Source organism: Oncorhynchus clarkii, chromosome 6 (assembly GCF_045791955.1).
Source record: "Oncorhynchus clarkii lewisi isolate Uvic-CL-2024 chromosome 6, UVic_Ocla_1.0, whole genome shotgun sequence".
NCBI lineage: Eukaryota > Metazoa > Chordata > Actinopteri > Salmoniformes > Salmonidae > Oncorhynchus > Oncorhynchus clarkii.
Genome location: NC_092152.1, coordinates 61,813,140 through 61,831,795, shown reverse-complemented (window position 1 = coordinate 61,831,795; position 18,656 = coordinate 61,813,140). Strand labels below are relative to the sequence as shown.

At 42.5% G+C, this 18,656-nt stretch overlaps 1 protein-coding gene across 1 annotated transcript in view; it reads right to left on the bottom strand.

The window, feature by feature from the left end:
- The window catches only part of LOC139411396 (trace amine-associated receptor 13c), a 34,304-nt gene that overhangs the window by 12,771 nt on the left and 2,877 nt on the right, over positions 1 to 18,656 (bottom strand). The window lies entirely within an intron of this gene.

The window sequence follows — 18,656 nt, the reverse complement described above, 5'->3', positions numbered from 1 at the left end:
TCCACAGAGGGTTCTACGTGGAACTAGTGCTGAGCGATAAGTGTTTTTTGAGGTCGATTCGGATTCGGTTTCGGTTCACAATTTTCTATTTTTTTAAATTTTGTTTACGATAATTTTTTTTAACATTAAATGCATGATGAAATAATGGCATTCAAATGATTTTAGAGCTTTTTCATGGAAATTCTGAAGCCAACAACAGTGAACATTCACATTTTTTTCTGTCAGGTCCACATTTGGTAGACATCAATAGAAAAATAGGAGATTACTATGAAATATTACAATATTTCAGTTGTGTATATTACTTAGTTTTTATTTGATGGCTTTATTATTTTTAATTCCTTAAAGTCATCCTCTCATCTCTGCTCAGGCAGTAGCAGCTAGCCAGACAACGTTATCTCTGTTCTCCCCATATTGCACTGTCTTTAGTCATCCTATTCAGCTTGGAAAGCCTGCCTAAGTATGTTGCAAAGTTGTCTGACAAAATAATTTGACTTGCTCTTCAAAGTAGATAACCAACCTGGCCTGGGGGGGTAGATGTAACTTAGTAAACGAAATCTGGGACATTTCAATTATACTGAACAAAAATATAAATGCAATGTGCAACAATTTCAAAGATGTTACTGAGTTACAGTTCATATAAGGAAATCAGTCAATTTAAATACATTCATTAGACCCTAATCTATGGATTTCACATGACTGGGAACACAGATCTGTTGGTCATAGATACATAAAACAATATTGACCTCATTACGGGCCTCAGAATCTCGTCACGGTATTTATGAGCATTCAAATTGCCATCGATAAAATTGTGTTCGTTGTCTGTATTTTATGCCTACCCATACCATAACCCCACCGCCACCATGGGGCACTATGTTCACAACGTTGACATCAGCGAACCGCTCACCCACACAACGCCTTACATGTGGTCTGTGGTTGAGAGGCCGGTTGGTCGTACTGCCAAATCCTTTAAAACAATGTTGGAGGCGGCTTCTGGTAGAGAAATTAACATTAAATTATCTGGCAACAGCTTTGGTGGACATTTTTGCAGTCAGCACGCTCCCTCAAAACTTGAGACATCTGTGGCATTGTGTTGTGTGACAAAACTGCACATTTTAGAGTGGCCTTTTATTGTCCCCAGCACAAGGTGCACCTGTGTAATGATCATGCTGTTTATTCAGCTTTTTTGATATGCCCCACCTGTCAGGTGGATGGATTATCTTGGCAAAAGAGAAATGCTCACTAACAAGGATGTAAACAAAATGTGAGAGAAATAAGCTTTTTGTGCGTATGGAACATTTCTGGGATATTTTATTTCAGCTCATGAAACATGGGACCAACACTTTACATGTTGAGTTTATATTTTTGTTCAATGTAGTATGATGTTACGAATTACAATTCGTATTATATGTTGCTAATTGCAATTTGTACAATATGTTATGAATTGCAAATAATACAATATGTATTTGAATTTGCAAAACTTCAAATTTGTTGTGGCTAACGTTAGCTAGGTGGCTAACACTAACATTAACTATGTGGCTAACGTTAGCTAAGCTAGAGGATAGGGTTAGGGGTTATTGTTAGGGTTAAGGTTAGGAGTTTGGTTAAAGGGATAAGGTTAGGGGAAAGTTTAGCTAACTACTAAAAAGTAGTTGCTAATTAGCAAAACTGTTACATTTGTACATGATCAGATTCAAATACGCAACCTTTGGGTTGCTAGACCCATCCACCCCGACCAACCACCTAACTTTTGTTTTTGCCATAATTAACCTTGTCTTATGTAACCATACCAAACATAACACATCATACTAATTTGGAGGTCCCGGATTTACATTTACTATGTTACGTGTAGTCTATGAGACCAGGCTGAGATAAGGCATACTTTCACAAACTGTCTATCCCTCTCTCATTGTTGTGTCTGTACATCTCTCATGTGGTTTATGTGGTCTGTGTGTATCTAACCTAAAATAGCAGGCGTAAAAGTGTATCTCTGTCCGAGCTGGAAAGAACAGCCAGCTTGCAGTGGTGGAAAATGTACTCAATTGTCATACTTGAGTAAAAGTAAAGATACCTTAATAGAAAATGACTGAAGTAAAAGTGAAAGTCACCCAGTAAAATACAACTTCAGTAATTAGATTTTAATTTTACTAGGAAAGTCATTTAAGAACAAATATTTATTATTTAGAATGACTGCCTACCCTGGTCAAAACCGGACGACGCTGGGCCAATTATGTGCCACCCTATGGGACTCTCAATCATGGTCGGATGTGATACAGCCTGGATTCAAACCAGGGACTGTAGTGACACTTCTTGCACTGAGATGCAGTGCCTTAGACCGCTGCGCTACTCGGGAGTAAAAATCTAAAAGTATTTGGTTTTAAATATACTTAAGTATCAAAAATAAATGGAATTGCTAAAGTAAAAATAATTTCAAATTACTTATATTAAGCAAACCAGATGGCACAATGTTCCTGTTTTTTTTATTCCAACACTCAGACAATGCATCTGCCCCACCTGCCCTGAATGACGGGTTGCCACTGGCTAGTACACACTAATTCAATTACTTTGGATATGATCTAGAATATTTGTATTTGTCAAATGGCAGTTGAGCATCGTGTCACCAGAATAAGACCCTCGATATTTATTGGAAAGGAGCACCAAGCTCACCACCGTGCACTTTCAACACTGTGAAATGCATCATAATATATTTAATCTGTTGCCTAATAAACTGCATGGTTTCCTGAGTCGTAGTGGGAGGGCCACACACAATATAATCGCGTGACAAGTTTACTTCGATATGATGGAAATTACATAAATATTTGAGCATAAAGGCGTTTCCACCGCCATTTCTCCCATAAATAATTTTACGGACACAAAACTATCCCATGTCGAACGAACAAATTAAAAACTGTATATGAAAACGTGGTTAATGTAGTTAATTCCGACATTTCTGCGCTGAACTAGGTTGAATATTTGGTTAATGAAAACTACAACTCCCTTCAGCCCACTGTCCCACAAAGTTCTTGACTTGATTTCTCTTGTGAATGATTTGATTTCTCTCTAGAGAAACGACGCGTTGGGATCACAAAAATAACGAACTAAATGGAATTCAAGTCATTGAACCGACATCGGTCAATTAGTTGTTGAATAACCCGAGGAAAAAACGAAATTTCGGTTAATCGCTCAGCACTTCCCCTCTCTCCATTCCTCACTCCAGTGCTTAATTTTAGCCGGATCCTACCGGAACAGGATCTGGCACCTCTCCGCCTTGGACAGTTTCGTTTTGGCCTGATCCGGTACCTCTACCTCCGCGCAAAGGGTTGAAATACATTTGCCAAAGTTATAGTTACCGCTGTCTGTTCAGAAATAAATGAAATAATTCAGAATAGCCTTCTACACCGTAAATATCTTATTTAAAAAAATAGCCTAGCTGTGAAGTGTAGCCCAAAGATAAGGCATAGCTGACAGGAACGTGCAACAAATCTGTCCGTGAACAAACAGTTTGCAGACAAAACTGGCCTTTCCCAATATTTCAAATAGTCTACAATCGTGGGAAAACACAGGTTGGAAAGCAAATGGCTCCTGCTGAAAAGACAATTCACTAGTCTGTCAGCTGTAGGCTACCAAAATATTTGATAAACTTGTCTTCCAAAAAAATGTTTTATAAAGTATAATGAGAGAAAGTGGGAGAGGCTTTCGACACTAGCACATAGCCTTTTTAGGACTATAATGTACTCCTCATTTTGTAACATACAATTGTCTCCACACACCTAGGCAATTGATGGATTCAAAGTCGTTTTCATTAATCTCAGTTTGTCAGTGTCTAAATTGCCTGTCATTTCGATCATTTTGTGCTTTCAAGACAACTTGGAACTCTAAAAAAAAAAGTAAGCTGAATCATGATGTCAGTGATCTTCAGGTCGGAAAGTCAGAGCTCTAGAAGAGGCCAGAGTTCCCCACGTGGAATTTCAAATTGGATGACATTCAAAAACAAATGTTCCCAGTCAGCTCGTTTTTTCCCCAATTTCACAGTTGTCTTGAACGCACTAAAGTCAGAAGTAGTAGATTTCCCAGCTCTGAGTTCACAGTTGTTTTGAACGCAGCATTAAAAAAGATTGTGCCAAAATCTCTAATCGTAAAATGACGTAGAATTGCATTAAATGCGTTTATAAATAGGCCAACAATTTTTTGGACCCTAGGCACCTTTTTTCCCATGTGGGCAACTTCTGTAAATGCCTCTACTTACTGCTCTATGCCACTATTAAATGTGATGATATGCATGCAATGCTTTCTTATAAAGGTTATATTTTTTTCTCATGCATTCCGGTTACTCAGAGCTCCCCAGGTCACCCCCCTCTCGTGCTCACTTGTTCCGGCAACTCCTGATTTACAAATTAGGCACTGCCTAGCTCTTTTTTCTCCCTCAGTCAGTCATTTTGCAGTAACTCCACAGTCAACTTCACAGTTAACAACGTCTAGCCCAGGGGTGTCAAATTCGATTCCCAAGTGTCTGCGGGTTTTTGTTTTTTTCCTTTCAATAAAGACCTAGACAACCAGGTGAGGGAGTTCCTAACTAATTAGTGACCTTAATTAATCTATCAAGTACAAGGGTGGAGGGATAACCTGCAGACACTTGGCCCTCTGTGGAATGAGTTTGACACGTGATCTAACCCTTACCGAGCTCTCTCTCTCTCTCTGTGGCTTGTATTCTTTCCCCTGGCTTCCTTGTTTGGGCACTCTCTCCCTCCCCTACTCGCTCTCTCCTCTCCCCCCACTCGCTCTCTCCTCTCCCCCCACTCTCTCTCCTCTTCCCCCTTTCTCTCCTTTCTCCCCTTTCTCTCCTTTCTCCCCTCTCTACTCTGTTCCTCTCTCATTCTTCCACCACTAGCAGTGCACTCTTAATCCCCCGCCAGAGTCCATGCCCTTGTGGAGCAGAGAGCATACGCTGGCGACCGTCAGCCCAGCTCCAGTAGATGAGGTAGCAGCATATCGCTTAGGGGCCCTGGCATGGGTCACATCCTGCCACGGCCCTACCGTAGCCCTCAGGGAGGCACCATCCCAGTCAACTCCCCCCTCCACTATCACTGCACTTCATGTGTAAGCACTGAGCATGCATGGCTGCTTCACCCAATCATAATAATTTATCACAATAAAATAACAACAGTTTGCAGTCAACGGTAGATCCACATAGCCAGGTAAAACACTTCTTCAATCACTAGATGTAATATTGGGGTGGTGAACGATTAATGACTTACCACATAATTGTTAACAACATATAAATGAACTTCATATAAATGCACACACTCAATCTCATAGCAATATCACAAGGTCATTCTTCTTTCCGATTTGGATAATCTGGCAACGTCAAAGCATTCCCCCTGGCATGTCCATGTTTGTCTTGGCTTATAATGCATTTGTGTGGTATGGAGTCCACATACCTACAAACCCATAAGGCTATATTAAAATGGCGTGCTGACTGTTAATGGACTGGGACAAACATATGACTTCACTGTCTGTTGTGGCTTCAAGCTCATGTAATGAATAATACAACAGTCAATGGGCCTGACAGTTGCTGTTTATATTTATATTTTCAGCACAGTGTCTTCCCTCCAAGATCACACTCAGTCAACTTGTCCTTGAATTACACAGACAAGATAGCAAAACAATACACTGAGAAAATACAGTTAATTATCCTCTTTTAAAAGCTAATCAAATCAAATCAAATGTCTTTATATAGCCCTTCGTACATCAGCTGATATCTCAAAGTGCTGTACAGAAACCCAGCTTAAAACCCCAAACAGCAAGCAATGCAGGTGTAGAAGCACGGTGGCTAGGAAAAACTCCCTAGAAAGGCCAAAACCTAGGAAGAAACCTAGAGAGGAACCAGGCTATGAGGGGTGGCCAGTCCTCTTCTGGCTGTGCCGGGTGGAGATTATAACAGAACATGGCCAAGATGTTCAAATGTTCATAAATGACCAGCATGGTCAAATAATAATAATCACAGTAGTTGTCGAGGGTGCAACAAGTCAGCACCTCAGGAGTAAATGTCAGTTGGCTTTTCATAGCCGATCATTAAGAGTATCTCTACCACTCCTGCTGTCTCTAGAGAGTTGAAAACAGCAGGTCTGGGACAGGTAGCACGTCCGGTGAACAGGTCAGGATTCCATAGCCGCAGGCAGAAGAGTTGAAACTGGAGCAGGAGCACGGCCAGGTGGACTGGGGACAGCAAGGAGTCATCATGCCAGGTAGTCCTGAGGCATGGTCCTAGGGCTCAGGTCCTCCGAGAGAAAGAGAGAATTAGAGAGAGCAAACTTAAATTCACACAGGACACCGGATATGACAGGAGAAGTACTCCAGATATAACAAACTGACCCTAGCCCCCCGACACAAACTACTGCAGCATAAATACTGGAGGCTGAGACAGGAGGGGTCAGGAGACACTGTGGCCCCATCCGATGATACCCCCTGACAGGGCCAAACAGGAAGGATATAACCCCACCCACTTTGCCAAAGCACAGCCCCCACACCACCAGAGGAATATCTTCAACCACCAACTTACCATCCTGAGACAAGGCCGAGTATAGCCCACAAATATCTCCGCCACGGCACAACCCAAGGGGGGGCGCCAACCCAGACAGGAAGATCACGTCAGTGACTCAACCCACTCAAGTGACGCACCCCTCCTAGGGATGGCATGAAAGAGCACCAGTAAGCCAGTGACTCAGCCCCTGTAATAGGGTTAGAGGCAGAGAATCCCAGTGGTGAGAGGGGAACCGGCCATGCAGAGACAGCAAGGGCGGTTCGTTGCTCCAGAGCCTTTCCGTTCACCTTCACACTCCTGGGCCAGCATGTAGTGACATAGCCTGATGCAAAATAGAAATTCCAGGAGAAAAACTCCCCATGTAACTAAATTGTGCTCTGAGTGAAAGTAAGCTCACCCATGCGGTTAATTTGACTAATTTTCTGAAATGACTTCTGTTTCTCATGAGGGGATGTAGCTAGCTAATGAGTTTATCGGTCCACTCCAGCTGAATAATATGTATAGAGATCCTATTAAATAACTATTCTAGTATTCTAATTCATAATTCTATGGTCATATGACCCACAATGAGAGACGACTGGGGAATGCAGCTGATCGGTAGACTACTACGCTGACATCACAATGTCAGACACGGGAAGCACTGCTCCCATTGCCTTCCCATGCCCTCTGCCCATTTTCTCGGTCGGTCACAGCACCCCACCCACCCTTTTCCCCACCCCCTCCCACTTAATGACCCCATACCTCATTATGATCTGCAAAGTCCCTTTGGTGTCCTCTCATCATTTTTATTTTTAATTGAACCTTTATTTAACTAGGTAAATCAGTTGAGAACAAATTCTTATTTACAATGATGGCCTACCAAAAGGCAAAAGGCCTCCTGCAGAGACGGGAGACTGGGATTAAACAAATAAAAATAAATACAATATAAATATAGGACAAAACACACATCACAACAAGAGAGACAACACAACACCTGGTCCCCCACAGCACAGCACAGCACAGCACACCCTATCTCTTTAAAGGTAAGAATGTACTGTATTTTCAACCACATGGCTGTCAGGTAGAGTCATAGCATCTGTACTGAGAGTGGTGTTATTGATATTTTAGCTACGAGTGCTTTACTATGTAGATTCTCCTCTTGCCATTCCTGTCTTATAATCAATTTGATGTAGCCAATGGTAATCTGCAGTTTGAACCATAACAACATTTACATTGTTTACTAACAATGGAGTTAAACAAGAGTATAGTTTGCATTCGGATGGGGTACAACAGTTAAACGAAGGACATGAGGCAATCCATAAATGATAAATGTATTGAAAAGTTATTGACAAGCAGCTAGCAGCCAGTCCTCCAGACTGCTGCCTGAGTGTCTTTGTCTGCTCACACAAGCTGTGCTCTGCTTCGATACCGGCACAGAAATATATAGAAAGTCATTGATTTAATATTTGATATTTGTAACGAACATCTAACAACAGATGACTCGGTGTCTGTTTGTATGTGGTCTGACAGAGGTTTGAGGGCAGTGAAGGTCAAATGCATAAACATCATAAATGATTTCACTCTGAAGCAACAAATCTGTAAATTAAACTGTTGACAGGATTATATCTTCGCCCCTTGGTGGAGTCATTCAAACTAAAAGACGTCAAGAAAAGTCAAGAAAGTAGACAGCCCACTTGCCTGACTCTTGCTATTCAGAAGAGTATTTTTTTTTATTAAGGGTCTGGAAAAATACACTGCACTATTTACATAGATAGAGAGGCTCCTCAATGGGAGCATCACTTGTGAATACAATTAATTCAACTGAAATACAATGAACCCTTATGACTCAGTGCAATGGATTGGACATATTCTTTCAAAATAAAATATCAAAGAAATTAATGACGTCCAGAGTTATGAAATTCCTGTAGTTGTCATTCAAGACTATGTGATAACTTGTTGATCTAAGGAGGTTTTGAATGTTATATGATCACATGACTCAGGCATGTGAGTAACCTGGTTCAAAGGGACAGTTCACCATCCTCGGCAATCAGTGAGTGGTGTAAACCTTTGTTGATTCCGTATTGAATAGCAGTGATTGAATCAACATGAATAGCTTTAAACATTCGTGACTAAGACCATTGTATCGACAGACATAGCTATCCTGATTTGTGCTGCAGAGAAAATAGAGAGGATCCTGAATGCATAGTACAGCAAGGTCAAAGTGTAAACCATACAGAGAACAGCTAAAGAGTAGTGCACCGAGTCGTCTCTTTCTCCTCCTTTAAAAACCTTTTACAGCAGAGGACTAAATCAGCGTCACACAGAGTGTTTCTTGGTAGTCAAACAAATCTACTTTGAAACTCGTAGGAGTGGAGTAGTTTGTTCATAACCATCCTCCTTTTTTGAGGCCACTAGGTCATTTGACTGCAGGAAAGGGCTACAGCTGGAATCCTTAATTGGTGAAACTGCCACGTCCGTTTGGGATATTACAACCACAAAGAAGTTACTGCAAACAACCAACACTGTTTTTTCCCTCTGACATCATTGCACGCGTGATAGAACAGCACAATATGTACTGCAATTTTTTGACGTCGCTGCCGGAGTCTCCTCTCCTCTGTTTCAACAACTAAAACAAAAACAATAACAAAAAAGACGCACACACACACACAGACAGATTTGGCCCTCAGATCCTCAAGAAGTTCTACAGCTGCACCAATGAGAGCATCTTGACTGGCTGCTTCACCGTCTGGTACGGTAACTGCACCGCCCTCGACCACAAGGCTCTACAGAGGGTGATGCGGACAGCCTAGTACTTCTCTGGGGCCGAACTCCATGCCTGGACGTTTATACCAGGCGGTGTCTAAGGAAGGCCCAGGAAATTGCCAAAGACTTCAGCCACCTAAGCCATGGACTGATTTCTGTGCTACCGGAGCAACGGGTCTGAGAAAAACAGGCTCCAAGAAAGCTTCTATCTTGAAAGCAATTTGACTGCTGAATAGCTACTCAGACTATCTGTACTGACTCTACCTGAACTGGCTATATACAGATTCACATGTCTCTATCCACACAACACACACACGTAACACACTCACGCGTACTGATGTCACATGCAGTCGTGGCCAAACGTTTTGAGAATGACACAAATATTAATTTCCACAAAGATTGCTGCTTCAGTGTCTTTAGATATTTTTGTCAGATGTTACTATGGAATATTGAAGTATAATTACAAGCATTTCACAAGTGTCAAAGGCTTTAATTGACAATTACATGAAGTTGATGATAAGAGTCATTATTTGCAGTGTTGACCCTTCTTTTTCAAGACCTCTGCAATCCACCCTGGCATGCTGTCAATTAACCTCTGGGCCACATGGGCTGATGGCAGCCCATTCTTGCATAATTCATGCTTGGAGTATGTCAGAATTTGTGGGTTTTTGTTTGTCCACCCGCCTCTTGAGGATTGACCACAAGTTCTCAATGGGATTAAGGTCTGGGGAGTTTCCTGGCCACGGACCCAAAATATCGACTTTCCTGGGCGCCCTGAAGCCTTCTTCACAACAATTGAACCGCTCTCCTTGAAGTTCTTGATGATCCGATAAATGGTTGATTTAGGTCCAATCTTACTGGCAGCATTATCCTTGCCTGTGAAGCTCTTTTTTGTGCAAAGAAATGATGATGGCACGTGTTTCCTTGCAGTTAACCATGATTGACAGAGGAAGAACAATGATTCCAAGCACCACCCTCCTTTTGAAGATTCCAGTCTGTTATTCAAATTCAATCAGCATGACAGAGTGATCTCCAGCCTTGTCCTGGTCAACACTCACACCTGTGTTAACGAGAGAATCACTGACATGATGTGAGCTGGTCCTTTTGTGGCAGGGCTGAAATGCAGTGGAAATGTTTTGGGGGGATTCAGTTCATTTGCATGACAAAGAGGGACTTTGCAATTAATTGCAATTCATCTGATCACTCTTCATACCATTCTGGAGTATATGCAAATTGCCATCATACAAACTGAGGCAGCAGACTTTGTGAAAATTAATATTTGTGTCATTCTCAAAACTTTTGGCCACGACTGTACACACGCCACCACACACTCACTGCTGCTACTTTTCACTCTTATTATTATATCCTAATGCCTAGTCACGTTATATATTTATTTAACCTTTATTTAACTAGGCAAGTCAGTTAAGAACAAATTCTTATTCACAATGATGGCCTACCCCGGCCAAACCCAGACGACACCGGGCCAACTGTGCACCGCCCTACAGGTCTCCCAATCACGGCTGGATGTGATACAGCCTGGATTCAAATCAGGGACTGTAGTGACACCTCTTGCACTGAGATGCAGTGCCTTAGACCGCTGCGCCACTCGAGACCCCAGCCTCCTGTACATATTTACCTCAATTACCACGGATCCCTGCACATTGATACGGTATTGGTACTCCTTGTATATAGCTTCATGCTTGTGTGTTTTATTTCTCACATGCTTTTGAATCTTTTTATCTAAAACTCTACATCTTTGGGAAAGAGTTTGAAAGTAAGCATTTCTCTGTTGTATTTGGCGTATGTAACAAAGAATATTTGATTAGACACACGCACGCATGCACACACACACACACACACACACACACACACACACACACACACACACACACACACACACACACACACGTGAAAACGCTAAATTAAATGGCTGCTGGCAGATGGCTGTTTTTATCTGTACACGTACCTGTACATCATGTCCTTTCCTGTAGTGTGATACCCAACACAACACACAGGTTCCAGCCTGGAATCACAAGGCCTAAGGACAGTCAGTGGTTGTGAGAGTGAGCCACAATGACCTTACCAGTCTTATGTAACATCAGGCACTAAGAGCATGACAGTTCAGAGACATCAACAGCATTACAGTGCCAGGCAAGCAAGCAAGCAGGCAGGCAGGCAAGCATGGCATCCATCCCTCTGTCCTTGCATCAGTCATTGCCCATCTGTTTCAAAAACATGAATGAATGATACCAATGAGACCATCAGAGAGACAATCTGCTAATTCGTTAGCCCTGACACAGTTCCTATTAACAATGGCTGTTTTAAATGTTGTAATTACACTGATGAGGTACATGATACTGTTCAGCCAGTATCCATCCCTAGATCTACAGTAATATAAGTACACGACAACATACTGTACGCTGTACGCTCACCTATTTGCTACAAAGCACGTCAGCTTTTTTCTGTTTGTCAATGAAAGCCTCTCATTTTACATTTCATCGATACTATAGCAAACTAATTTTGCACAGAAAAAAGGGAGAATGGCTATGAACGAACTACTCCACTCCTACGAGTGGCCATAAGAATGAGATCGCACACTGATACATGTCAGAAGGTGCTTTCAACTGGGATGTGGTAGTAGCCCTGTCCTGCAGTCAAATTATCTAGTGGCCTCACGGGTGGAGTGAAATTCTTATTTTTCACAATTTAATAATTTATCAACATTATTAGATTTTTTTTATACAGAAAATCCGGAGTTTCTATGTCTAACGGTTTTGTTATATTCAGTATTCTATGACGTGTATAAAGTGTAATATTGGGATTCAAACTCAGAATTGAATACATCAGATTTCCCGGTGGAAGAAAGTCACATAATACTACAATTTATTTTCCCAACACCAGCAAATTCTTTAGTTGCAAGGCTGGACTTTTCCTAATGTTGAGCCAAGAAGCATGGCAAAAGGACAGACAACTTGTTTACTCAACTTTACTCTACTAGGCTACCTGTTCTTTCTCCCTCTGTCAACAGCCAAGTTGAAAACACATGATTTCACAAAGCTGGTACTCAGTCAGCTGTATAAGGAAATAAGCAAACAGGAAACCACTCACCCAGAGGCGACGCTCCTAGTGGGAGGAGACTTTAATGCAGGGAAACTTAAATCAGTTCTACCAAATTTCTATCAACATGTTAAATGTGCAACCAGAGGGAGAAACAATCTAGATCACCTGTACTCCACACACAGAGATGTGTACAAAGCTCTCCCTCCATTTGGTAAATCCGACCACAGCTCCTGACCCCTCCTGTCTCAGCCTCCAGTATTTATGCTGCAGTAGTTTATGTGTCGGGGGGCTAGGGTCAGTTTGTTATATCTGGAGTACTTCTCCTGTCCTATTCGGTGTCCTGTGTGAATCTAAGTGTGCGTTCTCTAATTCTCTCCTTCTCTCTTTCTCTCTCTCGGAGGACCTGAGCCCTAGGACCATGCCCCAGGACTACCTGACATGATGACTCCTTGCTGTCCCCAGTCCACCTGGCTGTGCTGCTGCTCCAGTTTCAACTATTCTGCCTTATTATTATTTGACCATGCTGGTCATTTATGAACATTTGAACATCTTGACCATGTTTTGTTATAATCTCCACCCGGCACAGCCAGAAGAGGACTGGCCACCCCACATAGCCTGGTTCCTCTCTAGGTTTCTTCCTAGGTTTTGGCCTTTCTAGGGAGTTTTTCCTAGCCACCGTGCTTCTACACCTGCATTGCTTGCTGTTTGGGGTTTTAGGCTGGGTTTCTGTACAGCACTTTGAGATATCAGCTGATGTACGAAGGGCTATATAAATAAATTTGATTTGATTTGATTTGATATCGTCCTGATTCCTGCTTACAAGCAAAAATTAAAGCAGGAAGCACCAGTGACTCGGTCAAAAAAAAAGTGGTCAGATGAAGCATATGCTAAACTACATGACTGAATTGCTATCATAGACTGGAACATATTCCTCGATTCTTCCAATGACATTGAGGAGTACACCACATCAGTCAGTGGCTTTATCAATAAGTGCATCAAGGACGTTGTCCCCACAGTGACTGTACGTACATACCCCAACCAGACACCATGGATTACAGGCAACATTCACACTGAGCTAAAGCTGCCACTTTCAAGGTGCGGTACTCTAACCCGGACGCTTACAAGAAATCCTGCTATGCCTTGCGACGAACCATCAAACAGGCAAAGTGTCAATACAGGGCTAAGATTGAATCATATTACACTGTCTCCGATGCTCGTCTTAAGTGGCAGGGCTTGCAAACCAGTACAGACAACAAAGAGCAGCACAGCCGCAAGCTGCCCAGTGACACAAGCCTACCAGACGAGCTAAATCACTTCTATGTTTGCTTCGAGGCTAGCAACACTGAGGCATGCATGAGAGCATCAGCTGTTCAAGACGACTGTGTGATCATGCTCTCCGTAGCCGACGTGAGTAAGACCTTTAAACAGGTCAACATACTCAAGGCTATCCTCCCGAGTGGCGCAGTTTTCTAAGGCTAAGGTGTGCCACCAGAGACTCGGGGTTCAAGCCCAGGCTCTGTCGCGACCGGGAAGCCCATGGGGCGGCGCACAATTGGACCAGCGTCGTCCGGGTTAGGGAGGGTTTGGCCGGCAGGGATATCCTTGTCTCATCGTGCACTAGCGAGTCCTGTGTTGGGCCGAGCGCAGTGCACGCTGACCAGGTTGCCAAGTGTAAGGTGTTTCCTCCGACACATTGGTGCGGCTGGCTTCCGGGTTGGATGTGCATTGAGTCAAGAAGCAGTTGTGTTTTGGAGGACGCATGGCTCTTGACCTTCGCCTCGCCCGAGTCTGTACGGGAGTTGCAGCATTGAGACAAGACTAACTACAACTAATTAGATACCATGAAATTGGGGAGAAACAAGGGGTAAAAATTATTATTATTATTTTTTAAACATACACAAGGCTACGGGGCCAGATGGATTACCAGGACGTGTGCTCTGGGCATGTGCTGACCAACTGGCAGGTGTCTTCACTGACATTTTCAACATGTCCCTGATTGAGTCTGTAATACCAACATGTTTCCACCATAGTCCGCCATAGTCCTTGTGCCCAAGAACACTAAGGCAACCTGCCTAAATGACAACACGCCATGTAGCACTCACGTCCGTAGCTATGATATGCTTTAAAAGGTTGGTAATGGCTCACATCAACACCATTATCCCAGAAACCATAGACCCACTCCAATTTGCATACCGCCCAAACAGATCCATAGATGATGCAATCTCTATTGCACTCCACACTGCCCTTTCCCACCTGGATAAAATGAACACTCATGTGAGAATGCTATTCATTGACTACAGCTCAGCGTTCAACACCATAGTACCCTCAAAGTTCATCACTAAGCTAAGGATCTAAACACTAAACACCTCCCTCTGAAACTTGATCCTGGACTTCCAGACGGGCTAAGTGGTTAGGGTAGGTAACAACACATCTGCCACGCTGGTCCTCAACACTGGAGCTCCTCAGGGGTGCGTGCTCAGTTCCCTCATGTACTCCCTGTTCACCCACGACTGCATGGCCAGGCACGACTCCAACCTCATCATTAAGTTTGCAGATGACACAACAGTAGGCCTGATCACTGACAACGACGAGACAGCCTATAGGGAGGAGGTTAGAGACCTGGCCGGGTGGTGCCAGAATAACAACCTATCCCTTAACGTAACCAAGACTAAGGAGATGATCGTGGACTACAGGAAAAGGAGGACAGAGCACGCCCCCATTCTCATCGACGAGGCTGGAGGCTGGAGCAGGTTGAGAGCTTCAAGTTCCTTGGTGTCCACATCAACAACAAACTAGAATGGTCCAAACACACCAAGACAGTCGTGAAGAGGGCACGACAAAGCCTATTCCCCCTCAGGAAACTAAAAAGATTTGGGTCCTGAGATCCTCAAAATGTTATTTTTTTACCTTTATTTAACTAGGCAAGTCAGTTAATAACAAATTCTTATTTTCAATGATGGCCTAGGAACAGTGGTTTAACTGCCTGTTCAGGGGCAGAATGACAGATTTGTACCTTGTCAGCTCAGGGGTTTGAACTTGCAACCTTCCGGTTGCTAGTCCACCGCTCTAACCACTAGGCTACCCTGCCGCCCCAAAACGCTATCTGCATTGTGTCCCGCCATCCACCACCCGCCAACCCCTCTTTTACGTTACTGCTACTCTCTGTTTATCATATATGCATAGTGACTTTAACCACATCTACATGTACATACTACCGCAATCAGCCTGACTAACCGGTGTCTGTATGTAGCCTCGCTACTTTTATAGCCTCGATACTGTATATAGCCTGTCTTTCTACTGTTGTTTTTATTTCTTTACTCACCTAATCAATTTTTTGCGCCATTGGTTAGAGCCTGTAAGTAAGCATTTCACTGTAAGGTCTACTTTACACCTGCTGTATTCAGCGCACGTGACAAATAAACTTTGGTGCAAATCTCCTAGAGATGAACGTACTTGGTACAAAAAGTGCAAATCAATCCCAGAACAACAGCAAAGGACCTTGTGAAGATGGTGGAGGAAACAGGTACAAAAGTATCTATATCCACAGTAAAACAAGTCCTATATCAACATAAAGCCACTCAGAAAGGAAGGTCGCTCAGCAAGGAAGAAGCCACTGCTCCAAAACTGCCCTAAAAAAGCCAGACTACAGTTTGCAACTGCACATGGGGACAAAGATCGTACTTTTTGGAGAAATGTCCTCTGGTCTGATGAAACAAAAATAGAACTGTTGGCCATAATGACCATCGTTATGCTTGGACGAAAAATGGGGAGGCTTGCAAGCCAAAGAACACCATCCCAACCGTGAAAGACGGGGGTGGCAGCATCATGTTGTAGGGGTGCTTTGCAGCAGGAGGGACTGGTGCACTTCACAAAATAGATGGCATCATGAGGTAAGAAAATTATGTGGATATATTGAAACAACATCTCAAGACATCAGTCAGGAAGTTAAAGCTTGGTCTCAAATGGGTCTCCCAAATGGACAATGACACCAAGCATACTTCCAAAGTTGTAGCAAAATGGCTTAAGGACAACAAAGTCAATGTATTGGAGTGGCGATCACAATGCCCTGACCTCAATCCTATAGAAAATCTGTGGGCAGAACTGAAAAAGCATGTGTGAGCAAGGAGGCCTACAAACCTGACTCACACCAGCTCTGTCAAGAGGAATGGGCCAAAATTTACCTAACTTATTGTGGGAAGCTTGAGGAAGGCTACCCAAAACCTTTGACCCAAGTTAAAAATTTTAAAGGCAATGCTACCAAATACTATTTGAATGTATGTAAACTTCTGACCCACTGGGAATGTGATGAAAGAAATAAAAGCTTAAAAAAATCATTCTATTATTCTGACATTAACAGTCTTAAAATAAAGTGGTGATCCTAACTGACCTAAGACAGGGAACTTTTACTTGGATTAAATATCAGTAATTGTGAAAAACTGAGTTTAAATGTATTTGGCTAAGGTGTATGTAAATCTCCGACTTCAACTGTATATCTCCCTCACTAACTTCAAGCATCAGCTATCTGAGCAGCTTACCGATCGCTGCAGCTGTACATAGCCCATCTGTAAATCACCCATCCAACTACCTACCTTATTCCCATACTGTTTTTATTTACTTTTTTTGCTCTTTTGCACAACAGTATTTCTACTTCCACATCATCTTCTGCACATCTATCACTCCAGTGTTAATTTGCTAAATTGTAATTACTTCGCGACTATGGCCTGTTTATTGCCTTACTTCCTTACTCCATTTGCACACACTGTATATAGATTTTTTTAAATTGTGTTATTGACACCTACTTTTGCTTATCCCGTGTTGTTGTTTTATGTCGCACTGCTTTGCTTTATCTTGGCCAGGTCGCAGTTGTAAATGAGAACTTGTTCACAACTGGCCTACCTGGATAAATAAAGGTGATTTTATTTATTTTTTTATTTAAAAAAAATATCTGACATCAATGTGTGCGCAATTACAATAATTGAATATGGTCAATTTCAAACATTTTTATATAACATAAACATACTGTTGACATGTAGGCTATGGTGTAATGGAATGTGTTGCCTTGTGTGGTAGGTTTTCTGGGTTTTGACACTCTTATGTACAGTGCCTTGCGAAAGTATTCGGCCCCCTTGAACTTTGCGACCTTTTGCCACATTTCAAGCTTCAAACATAAAGATACAAAACTGTATTTTTTTGTGAAGAATCAACAACAAGTGGGACACAATCATGAAGTGGAACGACATTTATTGGATATTTCAAACTTTTTTAACAAATCAAAAACTGAAAAATTGGGCGTGCAAAATTATTCAGCCCCTTTACTTTCAGTGGAGCAAACTCTCTCCAGAAGTTCAGTGAGGATCTCTGAATGATCCAATGTTGACCTAAATGACTAATGATGATAAATACAATCCACCTGTGTGTAATCAAGTCTCCGTATAAATGCACCTGCACTGTGATAGTCTCAGAGGTCCGTTAAAAGCGCAGAGAGCATCATGAAGAACAAGGAACACACCAGGCAGGTCCGAGATACTGTTGTGAAGAAGTTTAAAGCCGGATTTGGATACAAAAAGATTTCCCAAGCTTTAAACATCCCAAGGAGCACTGTGCAAGTGATAATATTGAAATGGAAGGAGTATCAGACCACTGCAAATCTACCAAGACCTGGCCGTCCCTCTAAACTTTCAGCTCATACAAGGAGAAGACTGATCAGAGATGCAGCCAAGAGGCCCATGATCACTCTGGATGAACTGCAGAGATCTACAGCTGAGGTGGGAGACTCTGTCCATAGGACAACAATCAGTCGTATATTGCACAAATCTGGCCTTTATGGAAGAGTGGCAAGAAGAAAGCCATTTCTTAAAGATATCCATAAAAAGTGTTGTTTAAAGTTTGCCACAAGCCACCTGGGAGACACACCAAACATGTGGAAGAAGGTGCTCTGGTCAGATGAAACCAAAATTGAACTTTTTGGCAACAATGCAAAACGCTTTTACGCCAAACATAACAACACAGCTGAACACACCATCCCCACTGTCAAACATGGTGGTGGCAGCATCATGGTTTGGGCCTGCTTTTCTTCAGCAGGGACAGGGAAGATGGTTAAAATTGATGGGAAGATGGATGGAGGCAAATACAGGACCATTCTGGAAGAAAACCTGATGGAGTCTGCAAAAGACCTGAGACTGGGACGGAGATTTGTCTTCCAACAAGACAATGATCCAAAACATAAAGCAAAATCTACAATGGAATGGTTCAAAAATAAACATATCCAGGTGTTAGAATGGCCAAGTCAAAGTCCAGACCTGAATCCAATCGAGAA